Source organism: Chlorocebus sabaeus, chromosome 9 (assembly GCF_047675955.1).
Source record: "Chlorocebus sabaeus isolate Y175 chromosome 9, mChlSab1.0.hap1, whole genome shotgun sequence".
Classification (NCBI taxonomy): domain Eukaryota; kingdom Metazoa; phylum Chordata; class Mammalia; order Primates; family Cercopithecidae; genus Chlorocebus; species Chlorocebus sabaeus.
This window is the reverse complement of record NC_132912.1, coordinates 27492226-27516766: the sequence shown is the minus strand read 5'-3', so window position 1 is coordinate 27516766 and position 24541 is coordinate 27492226. Positions and strand designations below refer to the sequence as shown.

At 39.2% G+C, this 24541-nt stretch overlaps 1 long non-coding RNA gene across 1 annotated transcript; it reads right to left on the bottom strand.

The window, feature by feature from the left end:
• Window positions 1-5534: 5534 nt before the first annotated feature.
• LOC140712490 (uncharacterized) lies at window positions 5535-22752 on the bottom strand. Its single transcript, XR_012094095.1, has 4 exons — window positions 22207-22752; window positions 7540-7660; window positions 6131-6409; window positions 5535-5805 (listed from the first exon to the last, which is right to left on the bottom strand). It is a non-coding gene; the product is annotated as an uncharacterized lncRNA (long non-coding RNA).
• Window positions 22753-24541: the final 1789 nt, after the last annotated feature.

The following is a 24541-nucleotide window of genomic DNA, read 5'->3' as shown; positions in this document are numbered from 1 at the left end:
GTGGTTATTCAGTCAGTAGCTGCTGAAGGAGGCTTCTCTGCTGGACCTGCAGCTGGGTCTGGGAAACTGCAATAATTTTTGATGAGATGGATGAAGGACAAGAAGTGAGTTCTGTCAATTATTGTAGATACAATTTTCTGATTAAATCTAGAAAAAAAAGACCTTTATGATGGTCCACTTCCACTTAGTGAATATTTTCTCTTCCTTATAATTTTCTTAAGAACATTTTCTTTTCTGCATCTTACTTTATTGTAAGAACACAATGTGTGATGTATGCAACCTATGGTTTTCTTTCTTTCTTTCTATATATGGTTTTCTTTCTTTCTTTCTCTTTCTTTCTTTCTTTCTTTTTCTTTTCTTTCATTCCTTCTTTCCTTCCTTCCTTCCTTCCTTCCTTCCTTCCTTCCTTCTTTCTCTTCTTCTTTCTTCTTTCTTTTTTTGACACAGAGTTTCACTCTGTCACCCAGGCTGGAGTGCAGTGGGACGATCTTGGCTCGCTGCAACCTCTGCCTCTCAGGTTCAAGAGATTCTCTTGCCTCAGTCTCCTAAGCAGCTGGGATTACAGGCATGTGCCATAATGCCTGGCTAATTTTTTGTATTTGTAGTAAAGACAGGGTTTCCCGTGTTGGCCAGGCTGGTCTCAAAGTCCTGACCTATAGTGATCTGCCCGCCTCAGCCTCAAAAGTGCAGGGATTACAGGCATGAGCCATAGCATGTAGCCAGCCTACAAAACACGTGTTAATCAACTTTATGTTATTGGTAAGGCTACTAGTCAATAGTATACTATTAGTTAAACTGGGGGGCAGTCAAAAGTTGTATGCAGGTGCTTTGGCGCCCCAATCCCCACGTTGTTCAAAGATCAACTATATTTGAAAATGCCCCACAATGTTGTTTCCAAGATCGTGACAGAGACACAGGTTAGTTTTAAAGGAAAGGTCTTTGAGTAGAGTATCTTGTAGGAACACGGGTCAGCAGGTCACCTGGAGCCAGAAGACAGATTTAAAACACATTGTGAGGATAGCAGACTTGCCAGCCTGCACACAAACCCTTCATGGACCTGGCTGGTGTCTCAGGAAGCTCTGCCTCACAATTACTGAGCAGGACAAACAAGACAGTCTCCCCGAGCAAATGTGGGCAAGTCAGGAACTGTGACATTTGGTCTCTATCAAAAAAGTCTCCAGAGAGCCCAAAACTCATTTTGAGCTGTTTCATAGAGAACCCGTTCAAGGAACATGACTGGCCTCATACAGCACCTTTAAAATAACAGCTTTAAAAGTTACAGCTTAGCTGTAAACACTAAGGAAAACAGTGCTCACAAATATTTTTTAACCAATTTCCAACAGAGCATGGCCTTATGTAGGTACCCGAGTTGAAACACTGTTCTCCTTCCGTGAAGAGCTATGGGGCCTCCTGCAGACATAAGCGTGTGCTCAGGGCATGGTTCTTTGCAGATTTTTTCACAAGCAAAACAGAATAGGAATTCTCCACATCACTGTTCATGTGAAATATTCTTTGACTCTGTGTATCAGTCTGTTCTCACCTTGATATAAAGAAATACCTAAGACTGGGCAATTTATAAAGAAGAGGTTTAATTGGCCCATGGTTCTGCAGGCTGGACAGGAGGCATGATACTGACATCTGCTCAGTTTCTGGGGAGGCCTCAGGAAACTTACAGTCATGGCAGAAGGTTAATGGGAAGCTGGCACGTCCTACATGGCTGGAGCAGGAGGAAGAGAGCAAGGGAAGAGGTGCCACAAACCTTTAAACAACCAAATCTCGAGAGCACTCTTTCATTATCACAAGAGCAGCTCTGAGAGGGAAATCCACCCCCATGATCCAATCACCTCCCATCAGGCCCCATCTCCAACACTGGGAATTACAATTTGACATGAGATTTGAGCAGGGATACAGACCCAAGCCACATCACTCTGTTTCATGAAAACATACTAGAATGAAAGTCATGGTAAAGTGAATATGGATTGACCACTGAAATATCATTCTTTCTTTTAAAAAGTAATTATTGAGAATTTACTAGATCCCAGGTACTATTATAGATACTGTAGAAAAGAAGCTAAATGATAAGATTTTTGTTCTCCTGATGTTTACTTTCTAATGCACAGAAAAAGAGAGTAAACAAAGAAACAAATGAAGAAAACCATTCCAACTGGTGCTGAGTGGTATAAAGTACTATAAACGGGGCCGGACACAGCGGCTCATGTCTGTAATCCCAGCACTTTGCGGGGTCAACACAGAAGAATCACTTGAGCCCAGGAGTTCAAGACCAGCCTGGGCAACAGAATGAGACTCCATTTCTATTTTTTTAAAAAATCAAAAATTCAGCTGGGTGTGGTGGCACGCACCCGTAGTCCCAGCTACTACAGAGGCTGAGGTAGGAGGACCTCTGGAGCTTGGGAGATCGAGGCTGCAGTGAGCTATGCTCACACCACTCTACTCCAGCCTGGGTGGTTTTCTGAGACTGTCTCAGAAAACAAACTACAAACAAGGGGCAGGGGGCATATGGAAGAATGTAATATGAGCTGGAGTAAGGTGTGCAATTAGAATAGTCAGGAATATTTAGTTCAAATATTTCACTGAGGAAATGTTTGAATTAAACCTAAATGGTGCTGGACACAGTGGCTCATGCCTATAATCCAAGGGCTTTGGAAGGCTGAGGCAGGAGGATTGCTTGAGGAGTTCAAGACCAGCCTGGGCAACATAGAAAGACTCCCATCTCTTAAAAAATAATAATAATAATAAAGATTAGCCAGGCATGGTAGAGTGTACCTGTAGTCCCGACAACTCAGGAGGCTGAGGTGGGAGGATGGCTTGAGCCCAGGAGTTTGAGGCTGCAGTAAGCCGTGATCACGCCACTGTAATCCAGCCTGGGTGACAGAGCGAGAACCTGTCTCAAAACAAAACGAAGAAAAAAACCCACCCAAATGACACACAGGAGCCATGGGAAGAGCGGGGTTTGAGTATCACAGGCAGGAAGACCTGGAAGTGCTCAAGCTCAGTGTGTGTGTATTCTAGAAAAAAAAGAAGATCCAGTTAGGAGGAGCTCAGTGAGCGAGAGGAGAGTGGTAAGACAGGAAGTCACAGAGGTGGGCAAGACCAGATCCTGTAGATCTTTATAGCCACAGTGCTGAAAATTAGATACAGAACTAGGAGACTATTTGGTGATGACAACTGGACCAGCCAGAGCCCCACAGGAAATGAGAGGCCCCTTAAATGAGCTTCTGAAAAGAATGCAATGAAGGGTTTATTTTAAAAGCAAGGTTAAGGGAATTAACAGGGGTTGCTGAAGATTCAGAACCTGGGAAGGATAAGAACACCTTTAAAAAGGGTCGGGCGTGGTGCCTCACGCCTGTAATACCAGCAGTTTGGGGGGCTGAGGTGGGCGGATCACTTGAGGTCGGGAGTTCAAGACCAGCCTGACCAACATGTTGAAATCCTGTCTCTATAAAAATACAAAAATTAGCTGGATAGTCCCAGCTACTCGGAAGGCTGAGGCACAAGGATCACTTGAACCCAGATGGCTGAGGTTGCAGTGAGCCAAGATGGTGCCACTGCACTCCAGCCTGGGCAAAAGAGCAAGACCTGGTCTCAAAAAAAAAAAAAAAAAAAAAAGGCGGGACTTGGTGGTGCAGAGGTAGTGTAGTGGGAGCTAAGCCATAGAGGACGGATCACTCAACAGAAGATGACATCATAGAAGAATGCAGCCATGGCTGCAGGGGGTTGCAAAACAGTGAGGGAGGAGGTGATGGGGAGAGAATATCCCACCTCTTTCTGTTCCCACCTTCCCATCTCCTGCTAGTGCCTTCCATTGGCTGAACCCAACCAAAGCCAGAGCAAAAGGGTGGCCAGATTATGGAGTCCCCATGGTCATTATCCCAGGGCCAGGATTTGGCAGAAAGGGGTGATTTGGGGTTGGGGAAAAAGGGAAAATGACCTGGTCCGATGTTCGCTATTTACAACAGCTTTTGAAAAACAGATTTAGGGGATACAAGTGCAGTTTTATAGCATGGATGTATTGCAGAGTGGTGAAGTCTGAGCTTTTAGCGCATTCATTACCCAAATAGTGTACATCATCCCCATTAAGTAAATTCTCATCCTCCTGCCTCCCATCTTCCCACCCTTCCTAGTCTTCAATGTCTATTATTTCGCAATGTACACCCGTGTGTACATATTATTTAGCTCCCCCTTATCAGTAAGAACATGCAGTTTGACTTTCTGTTTCTGAGTTATTTCACTTAAGATAATGGCTTCAAGTTCTTGTTTTGTTTTGTTTGTTGTTTGTTTTTTTGTTTTGTTTTGTTTTTGAGACAGAGACTCACTCTGTCGCCAGGCTGGAGTTCAGTGGCACGATCTCGGCTCACTGCAACCTCCGCCTCCTGGATTCAAGTGATTCTCCTGCCTCAGCCTCCCAAGTAGCTGGGACTACAGGCTCCCGCCACCATGCCTGGCTAATTTTTGTATTTTTAGTAGAGACGGGGTTTCACCATGTTGGCTAGAATGGTCTCGATCTCTTGACCTGACCTCGTGATCTGCTTGCCTTGGCCTCCCAAAGTGTTAGGATTACAGACATGATCCACCGCGCCCAGCCAATGGCTTCAAGTTCTATCCATGTTGCTGCAAAAGACATGATTCTATTCTTTTTATGGCCAAGCAGTATTCCATGGTCTATGTGGAATTTTTTATTATTCAACCATCCATTGATGGACCCTTAGATTGATTCCATAGCTTTGCAATTGTGAATAGTGCCACAACAAACATACAAGCACAGGTAACTTGATATAATAATTTCTTATCCTTTGGGTAGATACCCAGTAGTGGGATTACTGGATTGAATGGTAGTTCTGTTTGTAGTTCTTGGAGAACTCTCCATACTGTTTTCCACAGAGATTGTACTTGTTTACATTCTCATCAACAACGTATAAATGGCCCGGAGTGGTGGTTCATGCCTGTAATCTCAGCACTTTGGGAGGCCGAGGCAGGCAGATAACCTGAGGTCAGGAGTTCGAGACCAGCCTGGCCAACATGGCAAAACCCTGTCTCTACTAAAAATACAAAAATTAGCCAGGTGTGGTGGCACACGCCTATAATCCTGGCTACTCGGGAGGTTGAGGCAGGAGAATCGCTTGAACCTGGGAGGTGGAGGTTGCAGTGAGCTGAGATCACACCATTGCACCCCAGCCTGGGCAACAGAGCAAGATTCCATCTCAAAAAAAAAAAAAAGTGTAGAGGCATTCACTTTTTCTCCACATCCTCACCAACACCTGCTATTTTTTGACTTTATAACAGCTTTTCCAAAACAGCAATATAAATACAGCACAGAAAACATCCACCAATGTTCTAACTTACTCTACTTCCCAGTAGAATAAAGAACCAAACTCACTATGCAAGGAAACCCACCTAAAACGCAAGTGGGGTTCACAACCTCCTGTTTGTATTACAAAGAGAACGAGGTTTGCTTTTTGAAAAAAAATTTTAGTTTTCTATGACATTTAATGATCTCTAAAATCAATCTGCAGGTATTTATTACATCCAAAGAATGTCATAAAAATAGGTCAGAAAAAAATGTTCTAATTTACTGGGATTTTTCCAATGCAGCCCTGCCAGTGTTGGGGGTCGTCCTTTCGTGACTTAAGAGAGGTCCTTCTTTGTTCAATTTTTCCTATAAATTCTTTCCAGATGACTCCAGGTCTTGTCAGTCTCCACACACTCCAATTCATCTGTATGATATTCTTTGCCGATTCCTTGTAGCAAGGTGGGTAAGAGTGAAAATTCCCACTGCCACCAAACTGCCTGGCACATACAAGCAAACACAGAGAAACAACACAGCACATTGTTAAAGTGTATGTGCTTGGCCGTCAGGCCGCCTGTGTCCCTGGCTGGGCCACCTACTTAACCAAGTAACCCTGGGCAAGTTGCATAACCTCTTTGTACCCTGGTTTCATCATCCATAAAATGAGTGATAATAATAGTACATGTTGCATACTGTCGTTATGAGGATTGAATAAATGACAATTTCTAACGGTTTCAAGCAGCATCTGGCCGGGAGTATGCACTAAAATGCTCTCCCCTGTGCACAGAAGGCTTCCTGTAGGACACACTCTAGTATACCACCTACCTCGCTGCTGTGTGTACGCCTGGAAGTCCATTTCCCCCATATGGGATGGAGAACTCCCACAGGGTACAAACTGAGTTCCGGTCTTTTCTGAATCCTCAGCACTCACATCACTGCCTCATCTCTTCATTCCACAAGTAATTACAGAAGGCTTACTATGTGCTTGATGTTTCTGGAATCTGCTTCTAGTTTGGTGAACAGATGAACTTGCATCATTGCATTTTTCTGTAATTGTCTCATGGGTATAATACGTCTTGTCTCTCCAAATAGATGTGCAATGTTCTGGAGAAAAGAGGTAATATCTTAAATTTGTCTCAATTATATTTCAAGATATCTATAATTTTGATTTTCTCTATGAATCACCCTATTTTGCCAAAGCCAGTGAAAGAAGTGCCAAAGTTAACAATATTGTATTTATACGTCAATAACTTTTTACACCTTTTTCTCTTCAATAGAGGAGATAAAATGTACATATAAACAACTGTCATACAATATAGAAAAGACTGAGTGCTGGGTAAAATGCAGAGGGAATTCAGAAAACGGCAGAATTACTTTTTGTTCTTTACTCATTAACTCATTAAATTTAAGTACAAGTAATAGAAAGCATTATGTTAGCTTAAACATAAAAAAAAGGATATGCATTCAAAAATATAGAATTCAAGGACAATTGGGCATTACGGGACACCTGAAGCAGGAACTGGCAAACTGAAGAAGTCCTTCCATTTTGTTACAACTGAAAACCATCATCTTCACTTGGTACAACTGAAAACCATCATCTTCACGTGCATCTGTTTCATTTCTTTCTTTTTCTTCAGGTTACCTTTATTGTCTCTCTGCCCTAACGGCACTGGGGTTTATGTCGTATCATTCTAACCACAGCTGACAATAACTGGCCATCTCTTAGTTTGAATTCCAAATCTTGTAGAATTTAACAGACCTGATTTAGGGCCAGAGAAGGGATGCCAGTGAGCTGATCAGAGCTCAGAAAAGATGTCTCTTCAAGGGCTCAGAGATAACTCTGTGGAGGATAAGGTTCTGGAGCCTCAAGGAGGATGTCTGTGCCCTAGAAATAAAAGCATCCACGTGCAAGACTCTCCTCCACTACTTGAGGTCATTTGAGATTCCCCAGAATAAGAGTCTGCTAGAGGTGGCTTCATACTGGCTTCCAAGAACCAATTGTTAAATTTTCAGGAATTTTCTGATCAGTTGTTAAACACAGCCCTATTAAAAATTAAACTGTATAAATTCATAATTAGAAACAATATTAACAATGAAAGTAAAGCAAGGCACCCATCCAGTAATCCCAGCACTTTGGGAGGCTGAGACAGGAGGATCACTTGAAGCGAGGAATTCGAGACCAGCTTGGACAACAAAGTGAGACCCTGTCTCTAAAAAACATTTTAAAAAATTACCTGGGTGGTATAGTGGCATGTTCCTGTAGTCCCAGTTACTCAGGAGGCCAAAGTGGGAGGATGGCTTGAACCCAGCAGTTTGAGGCTGTAGTGAGCTTTGATTACATCGCTGTACTCCAGCCTGGGCAACAGACCAAGACTCAATTAAAAAAAACAAAACAAAAACACATACTCAAAACTCATTACTCTCTAATTATTTTTTATATGTTACTATTAGCTATGTCTTAAGTTTCTTTTTGTCTGTTGTATCTGCATGGTGGAAAAAATGGCTGTATAATGCTACTGGGGTGCAACTTCACATTCTGTGACGTCACATTAGTAGCTTGAAATGAGCCAGGAGGAGCACTTAGACCATAGAATTGACAAATATTATAAATCAGACCTTGATTTGTTTTTTTGTTTTGTTTTGTTTTTACTATTGCTACTTTTTAATTGTCTAAATGAAGGATTAGCAAACTACGGTCTAACACAGCTTGCCACTTATTTTTGTAGAATCCACAAGCTAAAATTAATTTTTAATTTTTAATGGTTAGGAAAGAAAAAGAATGATATTTAATGACATGTGAAAGTTATGTTAACTGTAAATTTCACTGTTTACAGATGAGGTTTTATTGGTACACAGCCATGTTTACTACTATCTATGGCTAATCTGTGCTATAATGGCAAAGTTAAGTAATTGCAACAGAGACCACACGGCCTGCAAAGATAAAATATGGTGTGGTTCTTTACAAAAATAATTTTTCTGATCTGGCCTAGATTGAAGAAAATCAGAAGAAAATGTGAAGAATTCAGATTCTTAAATGTTAAAATTAAGAGTGTTGTGTCTCTTAGTGTTACATTATAATTAGCACAAAAAAATTAAGAAAATATCCTTTTGGGATTTAAAAACTGTTATCCAACTCCACAAAGATATCCCTCCAATCACTGACAAACAAATGAAGTTCTGACATATTTCTTGATTGCTTCACTTTCTTCTAAATGAAAACATTAACCAACATTCATGAAGTTATTTATTTGCTGAATCAGACAATAATCAAACATTTATTCATAAGCTGATATTGTGACATGATTGCTGGCAATAGTATTAAAAACACTAATAGAAGGAATGACATTAGGGAAGATGGCAGACGAGGCAGTGGCAGGAATTCATCTCTTCACCAAACAGCAATTGTGTTGGCAGGATTTCTCTGATAAAGTATTTCGGAAAACTGTAGTCTGTTTGAAAGCTTGCAGCTTCCAAGGGAAGTCTTTTCCTATAAATCATGGTTAATTTCAGTCAATTTCAGCAGTTATCATGGTAGCAGCTACCCAGCCACAGCTGCCAAATCTGAGCCCTGTGCCAGTCAGCTGTGCCAACATTCCTAGAGGAACTTATAGCAACTAGGATAGCTAGAAAACACATTGTCCTTTGAAAAACCCTGGGATCAGTTCTAACATCTGGTGGCTGCTTCTGATTGTGGAGGTATAGACACAGAGGTAAGCTGCCATTGTTGCAATCCCACCCAGCAGCTGAAGTGGCTTCCAGGGAATGTAAAGAAACAAAGTTTGTTTTCACCCTTCATTTCTGCCCCCGTTTTTTTCTTTTGCTGAGCTAGATATTTAAGGATTAGGACATTGTAAAAAGCAACTGCACATGTGGAGGAATTTAGAAAGTCACTGCCCATGCCCAGGGAAAGACACCAGCTCAGAATATTACCCTAACTTTACACCTCAAGCTGATCCCAGCATAGAGACACCCTATAACAGTTTAAAAACCAAACCAGACAAAAACAAAAACAGAAAAACAGCAAACCCTGGGGAAGGGGCTGAATCTGATTTCCATAGTTGCCACACTATAAGATTCAAATGTCCAGTTTTAAACACTATAAGATTCAAATGTCCAGTTTTAAACAACCACCAAAAGAACCACAAGTCACATAAAGAAATAGGAAAGTATGGTTTACTCAAAGGAAAAAAATAAATCAGAAGAAAATATGGTGTCTTTACTAGACAAAGACATGAAGACAACAGTCTTAAAGACTCTCAAAGGACTAAAGTAAGATATAAATAAACTCAAGAAAATAAGATATGTCATAAAATATAAATATCATTAAAGAGATAACATAAAAAACAAAACATAAAATTCTGGAGTTTGGAATTACAATAACTGAAATTTTAAAAATTCACTAGAAAAATTTAAAAGCAGATTTGAGCAGGCAGAAGAATCAATCAACTTAAAGACAGATAATTAAAATTTTGAGTCTAAGAAACACACACAAAAAAAAAATTGAAGAAAAGTTAACAGAGCCCAAGGACAGTGGAACGTCATCAAGAATACCAACCTATGCATTGCGGGAACCTTAAAAAAATAAATAAATAAAAGATCAGGGCAGAGAGATTATTTGAAGAAATAATATGCAAAAACTTTCCAAACATGATGGGAGATATGAATCTACAAACCCAAGAAGCTCAACAAATTCCAGATATAATAAAGAGACCACACCAATACACATTATAATAAACTTATCAAAAGACAAAGAGAGAATCTTGAAAGCAAGAAGAGATAAGTGACTCATCAGGCACACAGGACCTTTAACAAGATTATTAGCAGATTTCTCTTCGGAAACCTTGAAGGTTTCAAAGTGCAAAAAGTGTGGAAAGTTATTCAAAAGTATATTCAAATTGCTGAAAGAAAAAAAACTGTCAAATGGGAATTCTATATCTAGAAAAACTATCCTACAAAAATAAGGGAGAAATTGAAACATGCCTAGATAAACAAAAGCTGAGGGCATTTATTACCACTAGATCTCAAAAGATCTTCAGATTGAAATAAAGGGACATTAAATAGTAAATCAAGGTCATATGAAGAATAAAGATCTCCAGTAAAGGTAAATACATGGACAATTAAAAAATCTAGTTTTATTGTAACTTTTGTAACATGATTAAAAAGACAAATGTGTTTTAAAAACCAATTATTACTCTATGTTTTGAGGCTCACAATGTATAAAGATATAATTTATGATATTAATAACTGAAACAGGATGGGGACAGGGCTGTATTGAAGCAGAATTTTTGTATGCTATTGAAGTTAAGCTACTGTAAATTCAAATTAGTGTTATAACTTTAGGATGTTAAGTGTAATACCCATAGTAACGATAAACAAAATAACTATAGAATGTACACTAAGGAAAATGAGAAAGGAATTAAAACCTTTTCCTAGAAAAATCAATGAAACACACAAAAAGAGTAATGCAGGAAATGAGGAACAAAAAAACTATAAGGAATATAGAATATAAAAGCAAAATGTAGAAGTAAACCCTCCTTATTAGTAATTACTTTAACTATAAATGAATTAAAATCTCCAGTCAAAAGACAGAGATTCGAAGAATGAATTTAAAAAAAAAAAAAGTGATCCAACCATTTGCTGTCTACAAGATACTCACTTTAGCTCCAACACCACAGATAGATTAAAAGTGAAAGGATGAGAAAATATATTCCACACAACTAGTAACCAAAAGAACTCTGGGGTGGTTATGCCAACATCAGACAAAATATAGTTTAAATTTAAGAAGGTTGCAAAAGACAAAGAAGACATTAAGTTTACAAAAGACAAAGAAGACTTTACAAGAGACATTAATATATGATGTTTGCTTTGTCTCTTGTAACCTTTTTAAATGTAAAGTGTATTGATTTTACTATTACATATTAATACAAATTTCAACATAGCAAAAAGACATAATTAGAAACACTTGTACACCTAATAACAGACTCCCAAAATACATGAAGGAAAAATTGACAAAATTGCTCTTCTTTTGTTTCAGAATACTCTCATCACAAAAATCTTGACCCTAGTTAAATCTAACTCTGTATCTATTTGGCATCTTCACTGGTGCAGTTATTTAGGGGTGAATTTTTTAAAAGCACAACTATGTTCATTGGCTTTAATTCATTATCATGAACTGTGGGAACTTAATGCTCTCTGTTGGCTATATGACAATTTTTTTTTCAGTCTGATCACTTTTCCACGCTTCTGGAAAACCACTTCATGTTTTCTTCCCCATTCTTTCTCTCCTTCCCTCCCAGCTTGTGACCTTGCTTCTTATTTCACCAAGAAAATGAAAGCAACCAGAAATGTCTTTCACTAGTTCCAACAACCACATCCATCTATAATCTGTCTTTTGTTCCCATATTCTCTACTTTCTCTCCTGTCATAATAATACACCTGCCCTTTTTTCTAGAGTGTTATATATTACCTTCTCTTGCCTATTAAAAGATATTGTTCCAGTAATTCTTTCCCCTTTATATTAATTTTCCTCTCTGTTGAATCATTTCTATGTAGCACTTCAATAAGGTTTTCATCCTTACACCACTTCACTGAAATTGCTTTTGTCCACACCACCGATGAACTCCTCTTTGCTAAATCCAATGGTCAACTTCATCTTCATTTTACTTGGTTCGTTGGCAAGATTTAACATCAATCATGTCATCCTTCCTGAAGCACTTTCTTCACTGTGCTTCCAGGACAGCCTCTCTCTGGCCACATTTTTCAGTCTGCTGTTCTGGTTCTTTCTCATCTCCCTTACTTCTAAACATTAATGTACCCCAGTTCCTTGAGTCTTTTATCCTGTCTATAAACACTCGTTTGGTGATCATAAAATGTCTAATGACTTTAAATATTATCCATGTAATGGTAACTCATTGATCTACTTTGATGGCCCAAACTACTGCCTGAGTTCATCTATACAAGTGCCTACCCAATATCTCCATTTAGAAGTCTTATTAAACTTAGTATGTCCAAAACTGAGTTCCTGATATTTCCATCTAAGCCTGCTCCATCCACAGTCTTCCTTTTCTTAGTTAATAGCAAATTTATCCTACCAAAAACCTAGAACCATCCTTGATTCCTCTATTTCTTTCACATCCTGAATCCAGCTTGTCAGCAAATCACATCAACTGTTCCTTAAAAATAAGCTAGAATCTGTTTTCTCACCACAACCACAGCTACTACCCTGGTGCAAGCTTCCATCCTCCCTCATCTAGATTACTATAAAGCTTCATAACTTGTCTCCTTGTGTATTTCCTTGCTTTCAGTCTATTCTCAAAACAGAAGTCAAAGTGATCCTATTAAAATTTAAGTCACATTATGTACCTTCTCTGCACAAATCCTTCCAATGGCTTCCCATCTCACATAAAGTATCATAAAAACCCAAGTCCTCATCTTAACCTACCAGGCTCTGCATGATCTTCCCCGTTCTGCCCATAACCTCTCTGAAATCATTTCCCTAACTCAGTCTTCTCCAATCACTCTGGAAGACACCTTCCTGCCCACCATCTTCTTTAGCTCTTCCCATTATTAAAAACTATATATATATATATGTATAACTCCACTAGATTGTAAACACCATGATGGCAGGATTTTTTTTTCAGTCTGTCTTGCTATATCCACAGCACTGGAATAGTGTTTGGAGGCAAGGAAAGGGTATATGAGATAGCAAGGACGTGGTATTGAACATTTTCACTGTAGACATGGTGATATGGTTTGTTTATGTCCCCAACAAAATTTCATCTTGAATTGTAGCTCCCATAATTCCCACATGTTGTGGGAGGAACCTGGTGGGAGATAATTGAATCATGGGGGCAGTTTCCCCCCATACTGTTCTCATGGTAGTGAGTAAGTCTCACGAAATTTCATGGTTTTATAAGGGGAAACCCCTTTCACTTGGTTCTCATTCTCTTTTTGCCTGCTGCCATGTAAGACGTGCCTTTTGCCTTCTGTCATGATTGTGAGGTCTCCCCAGCCACAGCCACGTGGAACTGTGAGTCCATTACACTTCTTTTTCTTTATAAATTATCCAGTCTCGGGTATGTCTTTATTAGCAGCATGAGAATCAACTAATACATATGGATTTTGTCATTCAAAGGGATATCATTATGTCTGTGAATAGCCAGTTGATAGGGGGATCCTGAAGTCATTTTGAAAGGAATAATCATTTCCAAACTCATGATTTTTTCCAGAGACTACAAATGAGGACAAAGATGAGGTGACATTGATGGTATTTTAAATTGATATTTTAAAAGATGCATCTGTACCTTATTAGCATTTGAGAAATCAGTGGCAGGCAGTGTGCTGCAGAGAGACAGCCAGTGGACAAGAAATAGGAGATCCTTCCTGCGAGGCAAAAAGATGGGGCAAGGCCAGGAGGGAAGTGAGAGGAAAAGGCCAAGAGTGATACAAGCTTTGGCTCTTATGGTGTAACCGAAATACAACTAGGACCCCCCACCCCCACTCCAGGCCTAGCCTCAGCACATACATTTTAATTCAAAGAACCGCACTCTAAAGGAAAATACACATTAAATCAGTTCCAACTTTTACTTAGGGAGAAAATCGCCAAGAAATGTGGAGGGAACTACACTTTTAGTGCACAGTAAATCATGCCGCATCCTCTCTATGGGTCTCCTCCACTCTCCAAACTCACCACAGAAATTGCTACTGACCCCACAAACCTCTTTTTCCCTCCTCTCATCTCCTAATCCAAACCTCTCCATGGCCAAGTCCTGCTACTTCCCATTATCCCTCCATTCATCCTCCCTTTCCTCTCCAGCTTTCTTTCTCATGAATAATCTCGTTCTTTCCAATGTAATCCCTATGTCCCACTTGTCCAGTTGTGTCTCTGGCTCACCATTAACTCAGTTCTGCATTATAAAACCCTGAGCTCTGAGCTGACAAAGCTATAATTATCTCTAGAGAGGCAGAGGGAGGTACGGGAAAGGCTGAGACCACAAAACATTAATAATTTTCTTCCCCATCACAGTAGAATAAAGTCTCTTTTCCCTCCCTGGATTTCAAGTGTCTGAAAATATCTAATTTCAAAAGGAGGAGGAGGAAGAACCCCTTGGAAAGACAGAAATACTGGTGAAAAGAGAAATCCCTCTCTTTGACTGGGGATTTCAGCCAAGTGAGCTAAAAGGCCAGGATTCTTTCTAACCGTCCATGCCACAAGATGTAAACGAATCTATTTACTCAGCAAAATATTTCCTTATTACATTTTGAGTAATTTCCCATTGAAAACAAACAGTGCATGTCAAAAAGCTCCAGGACTCCCTCAGGCCCTCGGGGCTTAGAATGGGCCCATCTCAGTCATCTTTCCTCTGCTTTCAAGAGAGGAAGCCAGACAAGTTTATTTTTACTTTTGTCTTTCTATTTTGATTTACCAAATGCCACTGCTTAATTGAGTTTTGAAAAAGACAAACAAAAGCAGCAACCATCTCAGTGTAGACTGACTATAGGACACTTGAGCTGATCTTATCAGACAACGAATTCAACCATATTTTATTTACCAATAGAGATACTGGGAGTAGTCAAGATTACCAACTTTGATGTAGGATGCCCAGCTGTCATTAACTCTTCATCAATTAACCATTGAAAAAGAAACAAAATCATTTTACTTTCCTTTTTTTTTTTTTTTTAAACTGATTATCAACACAATTCATTGGCCAATCCACTCTTTCCCTACTGATGTGAAAGACCACTTTTGTCATTTACTGAAGTATATTTAATTCTACACTATTATAATAACTTCTGTGTTCTGGCAGTAAAGCCCCAGACTTTTAATTTCTGTGACTGTATGATGAATTTTAACAGCTTGTATGAGATTGGTGCAAAAGTAATTGCAGTTTTTGCTATTAAAAGTAATACAAGTAGGCCAAAGTGGGCGGATCATGAGGTCAGGAGATCGAAACCATCCTGGCTAACAAGGTGAAACCCCGTCTCTACTAAAAATACAAAAAATGAGCCGGGCGTGGTAGCAGGCGCCTGTAGTTCCAGCTACTCGGGAGGCTGCGGCAGGAGAATGGCATGAACCCGGGAGGCGGAGCTTGCAGTGAGCAGAGATCGTGCCACTGCACTCCAGCCTGGACGACAGTGTGAGACTCTGTCTCAAAAAAAAAAAAAAAAAAGTAATGAAAGTAACACATCTACTTTCATATCTACCAGAATGGGTAAAACTAACGAATAAACATAAAGAATCCATACCAACATAAAGTGGTGGTACGGATTCGGAGCAACTAGAGCTCTCAAATACTGCTGGTGGGAATGTAAATTAGAACAGATGTTTCTAAACTGTTTGGCAGTGTCTATTAAAGCTAAACATATGTACTGTATACTCTATGACCCAACATTAACCCTCCTGGCTTTCCCTCTAGTAACAATGAATATTCACTTTCACCAAAAGACATGCGCATGAGTATGATAGCTAAAAATCAGAAAACAACCCGAATGTTTACCACTAGTGAAGAATTTTTTTTTTAAATGTTGGTATATTCATGAACTGGAGCACTGGGAAACAATGAAAATAATAAACTACTGCTACATGCTGCAATATCAATGAATCTTACAGGCATAATGTTGAATAAAAGCCACACACAAAAGATTAAAAGATTAATCTTATTAATGTTATCAGTTGTATTAATTGATTACATTAACAAGGAATTCAAAATAAACAAAACCAATCTATGGTAATAGAGGTCAGGAGATAGTTGCCTTTTGTTGGATTTACTGACTGAGAGGGGTGCAAGGAAGCCTTCTGGAATGTTGGAAATGTTCTATAACTGGATCTGGATTGTGGTTGTATAGGTGTATACATATGAAAATACTTATTGAGCTGTACACCCAAGATTTGTGCATTTCACTACATTTAGTTACACCTCAATAGTTTTTAAAAATATTGCCTTTTCTTTTATTTTTATTATTTGGGGTAAAATTTAGCATCAATTGACTGATTTTGATAAAAATCTCTATTAGGATTTACACATAAAATCAGAGTGCATTTAACATCATTGTAATTTTATTGATTTTAAAAATATTCCTCTTTTAAAATGTTGCTGTTTTCTTCATGTAGGTATAACCCAGATGTCAACTGCACTCAGCAAATATTTTGACATTCTAATTAAATTGCCTTGAACACTCTCCCAAATACAGTGAGAAACCCAGAGGAGGTGAAGCCATGAGGAGAGGTTGAGGTATAGTTTATAAGCTCCCCAGGCAATGTGCAGAATGTCGAGAACCAATAGCCTGGTTGACTTGACTCACTTGGGTCCTGCTGAAAGTCAATAGCTTGAGTGCCAAAAACACAGCACTATTTTGCAGTCAGAAAGAAAGAATGAGACCTTTTCGTTTGGGCTGGTCAGTTCCCTTAAAAAGAAATCAATGAATCTTCTGCTAGAGAATAATGCTGACTGTTGGTATTCTGAGACCCCAGTGAAGGGAGAGGACCAGAGGTCTCACTATTGAAGATGTTAACTTTCATTTGATCTGCCTATTTTCAATATGGCACTATATTAGGCTATTTTTTCATTACTATACATAAATACCTGAGACTGGGCAACTTCTAAGAAAAGAGGTTTAATTGGCTTGCAGTTGGGCAGGCTATACAGGAAGAATTGTGCCAGCATCTGCTCATCTTCTGGGGAGGCCTCAAGAAGCTTACAAGGAGGGACGAAGGGGAAGCAGGAGAAGACAGGTCACATGGCAAAAGCAGGAGCAAGGGATGGGGAGGTGCCACACTTGATAACAACCAGACCTCGTGAGAACTCATTCACCCTTGCAGGGACAGCGCCAAGCCATGAGGGATCCGCCCCTATGACCCAAACAGCTTCTACCAGACCCCTCCTAAATCTCATGTCCTTCTTATATTGCAAAATGCAATCATACCTTCCCAGTAATCTCCCAAAGTCTTAAATCATTCTAGCATTAACTCAAAAGTCCAAAGTCTCATCTGAGACAAGGCAAGTTCCTTGTATCTATGAGCCTGTAAAGTAAAAAAAACAAGTTACTTACTTCCAAGATACAATGTGGGTATAGCCTTTGGGTAAACATTCTTGTTCCAAAAGGGAGAAATTGGCCAAAAGAAAGGGGCTGTAGTCCCCACTCAAGTCCAAAACCCAGCAGGGCAGTCATTAAATCTTAAAACTCCAAAATAGTCTCCTTTGACCCCACGTCCCACATTCAGGGCACACTGGTGCAAAAGATGGGCTCCCAAGGGCTTGGGCAGGCACCTCACACTCACTTTTCTGCTTCTGCGGTGCCCCAAGTTCAGGCTGCTAAAAATGGGGAGAAGTCATGACACAGCAGTATGGGGTCAAGGAAGGATTCAGGAGACTAACTGCTTGGTGTAAGGCCTTTCAACCAACCTTTCCAACTCCAGCCACATCTACACTCTTGTCTTCATAACCTGACACCTAGAATCGGTGAGCTTTTCTGGGGCTATGCGTAGAAACTGGCTTACTCCTTATTGGTTTCTTTGCTCATAGGCTTAGATTTCGACTTTCTCTCTAGAGTTAGTCAGCATTTACCTGCTTCCAAAATGTTGGTAATAGATCTTGTTTGCTACATCTTCTAGGTGTGTCTTTTTAAAAAGACGATATAGTCATTTAAAAATCTCAATTTGAGTCTTTGCCATTTTTTTCTTTTTTCTTCAGTACAATTTACATAAGGTGAACAAATCTTAAATGTATAATTAAATGGAGTTTTACATATTCATACACTTGTGTATCTAACTTTCAAGTCAAATTATAGAACATTTTCAGCACCCTGGCAGGATCCCATCTAACACCATATTTTAGATTGGGTTCTCTCGGAAGCAGACTCTGAGACTGTTTTGTGTCCAGGATATTTGTTATTGAGTAATCATGATCAATACCTGTTGATCATGAGGGAAGGAAGCAGGCCTGGGTAGAAAATGTCAAGGTATCATGCAGGACCCTCAGCCTCAGCCAAACCCACAGAAAGCTCTGGAGCTGAAAGCATCCTCTGAATTGTCCTGTCCAATGGACCGGTGACTGTCCAAAATGGCCAGTCCTTTGTCTTTGTACCCCCACCTGGATCTACTGTTAGCTGTAAACTGCCTCTGGAAGAGTGCGTGACCCTGGTCAAGGCATGTCTCTGTTGCTGACGCAATCCCTAGGTCGATGACAGCTGATGGCTGTTGGTTGACAGCACTCCTTGCAGCTGAAGGAAGAATCTGGCCTCTTCATGTGTACCACACCCTCCTTGTCAAAAACCCTCCAAGAAAAACATCATTCTAACTCCTGTTACCTTAGATTAGTTTTGATTGATTTTACATTTCTTTTAAAAGGAATTACACAGTATGGACTAATTTCATTCTAGTTTATTTTTTTCAGCATTACATATGTGAATTTTATCATGTTGTTGCATGTAGCAGAAATCATTCTTTTTCGTTGCTATATAATATTTCACAGTAAGAACAAACTGCAGTTTATATATCCTTTCTTCCACTGATCAACATTTGAATTGTTTCCATTTGGGGCTATTAGGAATAATCTTCGCTTTCTCTTTCATTGGTTTCTGCTTTAGCTTTATTTTTCCTTCTTCCTATTTGGGTTTAATTTGCTCTTCACTTTCTAGTTTCTCAGAAAGGAGGCTGAAATCATTGATTTTCGACTTTTCTTTTTCTACCCTATTCAATCAAAAGTATAAATTTCCCTTTGGTCAGAAACTGCATTCCATAAGTTTTGAAAATATTTTATAACTGCTGTTATGACTTCTTTTCTAATACATGTATTATTGAAGTTGTGGATTTTCTACTTATTTTTTTATTATTGATTTCAAGTTTAATTCTACTGTAGTCAAAGAACATTTTCTTTATGTTCTGAGTCTTTGAAATTTTGGGAGGCTTACACTCTGATCTAGTATAGGCTCTATTTTGGTGAATGTTCCATGTAGGCCGGGCGCAGTGGCTCACGCCTGCAATCCCAGCACTCTGGGAAGCCGAGGTCGGTGGATCACGAGGTCAAGAGATCGAGACCATCCTGGCTAACATGGTGAAACCTCGTCTCTACTAAAAATATAAAAATTAGCCGGACCTGGTGATGGGTGCCTATAGCCCCAGCCACTTGGGTGGCTGAGGCAGGAGAATGGCATGAACCCAGGAGGCAGAACTTGCAGTGAGCCGAGACCACACCACTGTACTCCAGTCTGCATGACAAAGCAAGACTCTGTCTCAAAAAAAAAAGTTTCATATAAACTTGAAAAAAAAAATATGTTCTGCAGTTATTGAGTGTGATGCTCTATACTTGTGAATCAGATTCAGATCTTCCATGTTTTTATTAATATTTTTTCTTTATTATTATCAATTTTTGAGAATGATGTATTAAAATCTCTGACTATAATTGTGGATTACCAATTTCTACTTCTGGATCTATGAACTTTTGCTGTACATATTTTAACTACGTTAGGTGTATACAAATTTAAAATTATCATGTTTCCTTAATGAATTACCTCTCTTATTATGAAAAGTCTGTCTCTATTAACATTTCTTTCCATAAGTCCCATCATGTGATATTAATAGAGCTGTATCAGCTAACTTTTGTTTAGTGTTTGCATGACATATCTTTTCTCAGTCTTTTATTTTTCCATTTTCCTGTGTCCTTATCAATAAGTCTCTCATAAACAGTATTGTATTTAAAGTATGACTCTTGCAAACAGCATATAGTAGTTTCTTTTTTAACCAAATTGGCCCATTCATCTAGCAAAGGAAAAAGCTAGTAATTGCAAGTTCACTTCACAATTTTCACTTCACAATTAGAATTTCAACTCATCTAGTCTCTTTGTTTCCACAATTCTCCTATGTCTTTAAAAATATAATTTTGGAAAATCTTGGGATTCGTCTTTAGTTATTGCAGCCAGAGCATTGGGCTATTATGACCTATTACATCCTTCCATGAAGCGCAAGCCTCTGTCTTGTCATTTAATAGCAAGGGTTTTTGTTTGTTTTGTTTGTTTTTGTTGTTGGTTTTTGTTTTTAGAGACAGGGTCTCATTCTATCATTCAGGCTGGAGTGCAGTGGAGCAATTATAGCTCGGTGTAACCTCAAGCTCCTGGCCAGAACCTATCCTGTGCCTCCCAAGTAGCTAGGATTATAGGAACGTGCCACCATGCCCAGATTTTTATTTATTTATTTATTTGTTTGTTTGTTTTAGAGACAGGGTCTTGCGATTTTGCCCAGGCTGGTCTGGAACTCCTGGCCTCAAGTGACTCTCCCTCTTTGGCCTCCCAAAGCACTGAGATTACAGATGTGAGTCATTTTGCCTGACCTAATAGCAAGTTTAACGATACACATTCAATGTGATAACTGCTTTATTTGATCTAAATTCTATTATCTTATTTAATGGTTTGTGGCTATTTTTTATTTTACTTTTTGATAGATTTATCTTTTTAACTCTAATAATACAGATATTCTATTGTATACCCCCAGAAGTCACATGGCCCCTCGATACCTAAACACAAAACGAACAAAACTATTGACTCTCTCAACTGTACTCAATAAGAAATTGAACGCCCTCTCTGAGATTGCAGGGGCTTACATTTTCATGGAGAATTTTGCTTCTGAATGTTTGTGTCTTCCATTCTGAACATCTCTAGCATTGATTCCCATAGCATGATCCCTGCAGCTTCATTCTGGCCCAGATGTGTTCCCTATTCCCTTTTCTCATACCGCCCCTCCAACCTCCTAATCACTCTAAGCCTGTTTTTTTTATTTGCTTAATATTATTTTTTAAGACAGAGTCTCACTGTCTCCCAGGAGTGCAGTGGCACCATCATAGCTCACTGTAGCCTCTAACTCCTGGGCTCAACTGATCCTCCCACCTCAGCCTCCCTAGTAGCTTGAAATACAGACACACACCACCACGCCTGGCTAATCTTTTTTTTTTTTTTTTTCAATTTTTTTTTTTTTTAGAGATGGGATCTTGCTATGTTGCCCAGGCCAGACTTGCTACTCCTGGCTTCAAGCAATCTTCCTGCCTCAGCTTCCCAAAGCACTAGGATTATAGGCATGAGCTACCATACCTAACCTCAAACCTTATACTAAGCTTATTTTTTTTTACCTCCAAACCTTCTGTAAAGTCTTTTCTGAAGACTTGAGGTAATGAATAATGAATTATAGCCAAGCAATCAATGTATTATCAAATGAGGTGAATCTCCTCCTAAAAGTTCTTTGATCATCCTGGCCTTACAGATCACTCAGAAGTCACCTTTTTCCACAGGGAACTGTTCTCTTAACTTGCTAAGTTGACCTCTTTCTCTCAACAGACCTTGAATTTTGTGTAGGCAGCCTTTTAGCTCTTCACTTCTATTCAATTCTACCCACCTCTGTAGATCCAAAAACTGATTGGCACATTAAGCTAGAAAAGGGACATGTATCTCTTCACTTCTATTCAATTCTACCCACCTCTGTAGATCCAAAAACTGATTGGCACATTAAGCTAGCAAAGGGACATGTATCTCTGTGTTGTATGCTTACCAGCACCAAAGTATTTGCTTGTGATTTTCAGTTTCAGTCTTTCCTCCCAAATTATCTCTGTATTAATAGAAACAATCAATAGAAAGACTGCTTTTTGCCACTGACTTGATTTACGCTGTAATTCTTTTCTCTCTCTCTATTCCTTTGTTTGCTCTATAAAAAGTTGCCTTTCAATAAAAGTCAAGCCTAAATTCTTGATCATAATTAAGCAAGAAATTATATCTCTTCACTGTTCTCCCCTCCCATTATGTAAAGCAAGACATTTAACAGTCTTTTATCTCGCATCTCCCAACTCCCAATTACTGTTAACATAATCTAAGCTTTTAGATCCAAATGACGAATGTAAATTATTTTACTTTATTTATGTTACCTTTCAAGTACACTTGTCAGTCTTCCCGGGAATACCAGCCTGAAGCCATCAGGGTCAACTCTCTCTCCACTCTTTGCTCTTTTCTAATTGACATACTTGCTTTTGTAGAAACCAGGTAAATATTGATGCTGACTTCTGTGTTGCATATTTATTCGTTTGTTTCAGTGGGAATTAGGAAGGAGAAAGGAAATTACCCGCCAGCTTAAATGCAAGGATCATCTTGACCTAGAAACCTTTTTTTTTTTTTTTTTTTCCTGAGACAGTCTTGCTCTGTTACCCAGGCTGGAATGCAATGGTGTGATCTCAGCTCACTGCAACCTCCGCCTCCCAGGTTCAAGCAATTCTCCTGCCCCAGCCTCCTGAATAGCTGGGATTACAGACGTCCACCACGATGCCTGGTAAATTTTCTGTGTTTTCGATAGAGATAGGGTTTCATCATGTTTACCAGGCTGGTCTCAAACTCCTGACCTCAGGTGATCTGCCCGCCTCAGCCTCCCAAAGTGCTGGGATTACAGGCGTGAACCACCGCACCTGGCCTAGAAATCTTTAAACTTACTTTTACTGAAGCAAGGTTTCATATTATAATTCATTCCTTAGATTATATTATATCCAATTTTTAAGTATAACTTGGTGCTCTTACCCCAATCCTACCTAATTTACTCCTTCAAGTTTCTCCCCTTACACTGACCCTCCCATCACAGTTTTAGGCCCTCATCCTTGCACTTGCCTAGGAAAAGTCTATTAACAAAATGCAACTTTACTTGAATATTCATCCCAGTCTGTTTTTATTTTTAAATGCCTGCAATGTTTCCACTGCTTAACACAGACTTTATTCCAAAACTCTGTTTAAAATTGATTTTTTTGGTAAATTAAATGCACCAGCAGAGCTATTATTTAAGAGAAGCTTTCAGTGAATCATTTTACTGAATAAAGGATTTTTTTTTTTTTTGCAATATGTATTAACTCCTATCTCAACCATTTCCACCTCCTCTTCTCACTCACAACAATAACAAAAAAAAATCTGTTTTGTAAATTTTGATTTTTGAATAGTAAATGGAACTTACCATATTTCATTTTAAAACCAAATATAAACATTTACAGACTCTGCCCTGTAACTCTCTCATATCCATATAAATAATTATGCCTTTTCTGTACTTGAGAATTTACTATTTCTTTTCACTGCTTTCACTTTCTTTCTTCTTTTCTTTTTTTTTCCAGATCGTGTAGATGCTTAAAGGGAGCTGAAACAAGAGATGAGAAAGATCAAGAGAAATAATTGTTTTTCTTTGTAAATGTTACAAGCCTTTCAGTTTTTCCTCCTAGGCTCAAAGCTCCTTTAAACTTTGTTCTGTCATTATTATTGGCCTCTCAGAGATAAAGCAAACGTGCTAAATAGCATGTCCACACTGGCAGAGTTTTATACTTGCTGCACTTTCAGGCAATGAAATCGGCAGCCTAGAAAACTCAATTCATTGCTAGAGTTCAATTTCTGGCAAAAAACACTGCTCCAACATGAATGTCCATCCCCATTTCAGGTATTTCTTGGCACGGTACTTTTCCCAGCACTGAACCCTTGATGTCGTTAGTAATGATGACTATTACGGGGATAAAGGATCCAAAACTGAGAAAAACTTTCAGTGAAAGATAAGCTTTTGCAGTTATCCAAGAAACACAATGAAGAGGTGTTACTGAGCCAAAGTGCTCACTAATAGGACCTGCTTCTGATGATTAAGGGCGAGTGTTCAGTAGGCTTCATGCTGAAGTAATTAGCGGAACTTTTTATTATATTCTGACAAGTTCAATACAGAGTTGTTTGGTTACTCTCTACACTTGGAACGCACATGGAAAACACATGTGGCATTGACTGGAGTTTGTTCCACTCTAGAAGTGTTGATAAAATACTTTTTAAAATGTAACTCACAAGCCTGTAACATTCCTCAGCACTACAGGATGCAAACCCACCTCCCAGTCAAAGGGTGAGATCTTTGGGGAGAACGCCATTGCTACCACGCTGTCTCTAACACTCCAAACCAGTACTACCCCGCCCCAGACATGACCTTGGACTCAACCCAAACCATTTTCTGGAAGCCTATTCAGCCCAGGAAAGCTCTATGTTCCACACAGGGAAGATACCGCACTGGAGCTTGCTCTCATTCCCTTCTTCTTCCAGCTCTTGCAAGGGTTCTGTGTTCCTGGAACATGAGCACCAGGCTACCAACAGAATCTAGATCTAAATCCTAGAAGGCAGTAACATATATAAACAGCTAATGAACATAGAGTAAGTGAAATCACCAAGTCTTTGTGATTTCTCTCTCTCAATAGTTATCATTTATCT